The following is a 2,500-nucleotide window of genomic DNA, read 5'->3' on the forward strand; positions in this document are numbered from 1 at the left end:
TAAGAGATAAATAATGAACAATATAAAATATATTAATAACAGTAACAGCATTAAAATAGATCTTCCATTTATAGACTATAAAAACTTGAATAAAACAGAGGAAGAGAAATAAGATAGAAAAGTTTGCCCAACTGTACCCTCAAGCAAAACTCTACCCAAGACAGTGGAAGACCATGACACGGAGGCTATGGCATTAACCCAATATTAGAAAACAATGGTTTGATTTTGGAGTGTCCTTCTCCTAGAAAAGAGGGACATACTGAAGAACACTTCATCTCCGTGGCCTCTGGAGTTATGGTGATACAGCCAATATGGAGAGCATGTGGGTAGAAAGAGCAAAGGCATTGCAAGACTTCCATGTGTTTAATGGCACTGACGATAATGGACTATTCTCCGAGACATTTAAATAAAGCAACCTGGCTGCTATTCTGCATAAGGCAGAGATATGTAATCACTTCACTGCAGATGCTTTTAACAGGCTAAAGTGGTTGAAACTATGTTAATGACTGGCTACACTTAAAGATTTGTCGAAAAATAAAAACAGTAAATGGCTGGCAACATTTATTCTAGGATTTTTACCGTTTTAAAAACGGGTATATTGAGGTAAAAGGAGTAATATTACGGTCAAAAACTAGTGAAAGATAACATCAAAGTAGGGTAAAAATTACGGTCGCCTGTATTTTACTGAAATACGGAGATTTTAACATTAAAATTACGGTTATTTTAACAGTGTAGCCCACAAGGGCATCTATATCAAGACCATCTTCAAACTGCAATGTCATCTCTTCTGCAATCATACGGCAGAAAGTGCCAAATACCTCCAACACTTGGAGCTCTGAGGCAATAGATCATGAGACTCCACATCCAAGAGAGATTGTACGGAAAGGCCAGCACTGCTCTGCAGGATCCTCATTTGGTTCCAAAGCAGAATGGCCACAACAAGGAGTCCGATGACCAACTGAACCAACCATGATAGGTGACCTTCCTGTTCCAAAGACCATCATTGAGATGGCTAGCTGCCAATGCAAAACAGACCTGTTCTCCTAGGTGTTCTTGCAAAACTTTTCCTGCTATGTTCTTTGCAGTGCGGCAGTTTGTCAGAAAGATGAGTAACGCACAAGTATGAAACTGACTATGATAATGATATGCAAAGACTCCTTGGTTACTATAAAGATTAAACCCATTTTTTGTAATAAGGAGCATATTGGTTGTCAGATACTTAGTGGAACACCCATGTCTGATTACTTTTAAACCATTGATAAAACTGAAGATTTGTAAAATAAGTTTATGTTGAATAGGGTCCTGAAAATGGTGGTTGTCCGTCAAAATAATATTTCCAAGTTATTTACAAGCCGAGATATTGACAAAAAAAAATCTTGCAGCCATTTTGCGAAATCAAAGATGGCGGCCACAATAAGTATCAGCGCAAATGCTAACATTATTTTTTTTCTTTAATTGCTTATAAAATGCAATAGTTTCAAAACTATATACAGTTTTGGAACTATTTTCAAAATTATTTTTTGATTTCCTATAAAATTAAATTTCCAAAAATGTATATAGTTTTGAAACTATTTCCAGTCATCGCTACAATTTTCAATAACACAAAAAAAAAAAAAAAAAAAAAAAAAAAAAAAAAAAAAAAACCACGATAAAACAAAAGCATAACCATCCTAGAAGGAAACAAAAATAACATTAAGAATATTACCGACCGTAAGATGCTTTCTGTCGAAAACTAAACCCGCTTTCGTAGGAGTAAGATGCTTAGGCAGTAATAATCTTTGGCCAAAACAAATTCTCTCTCTCCTCTCTCTCTCTCTCCTCTCTCTCTCTCTCTCTCTCCTCTCTCTCTCCTCTCTCTCTCTCTCTCTCTCTCTCTCTCTCTCTCTCTCTCTACACAAAGACACTAAGAGACTTACCAAATCCCCAGTTGGAGAAACTTACAGGTCTGAGAAACGTGTTAGTAACGATTATTATTACCAGGAGTATTCCACGGTAGACCACTGTTTCCAAGTTCAATGAGGCACAATATCGACTATTACAGATACATATATATATATATATATATATATATATATATATATATATATATATATATATATATATAATATATATATATATATATATACACACATATATATGTGTGTATGCATATATATATATATATATATATATATATATATATATATATATATATATATATATATTTATATATATATATATATATATTGTTCATAGAAATAAAACAATATTCTGGTATTCAGCCGGCTTAAATCTTAACTGCAAAAAGTTTACATTTTAATTCTCGAAGCTTTTCCTGTATGGGCTTACTAAAAATCCCTCTTTAATAATATAATGTATAAAAACTGCATTAAAAGATCAATCTAAGCGTGGTCTAAGCTCATAAAAGTGAGAGACAATGTTGACACAAAGATGCCATAGAAAAAAAAAAAAAAAAAAACCACACACACCTCTCCGAAATGAATCATTAATGCACAGTCTC

This window comes from Palaemon carinicauda, chromosome 12, assembly GCF_036898095.1.
Source record: "Palaemon carinicauda isolate YSFRI2023 chromosome 12, ASM3689809v2, whole genome shotgun sequence".
NCBI classification, from domain to species: Eukaryota; Metazoa; Arthropoda; class Malacostraca; order Decapoda; family Palaemonidae; genus Palaemon; species Palaemon carinicauda.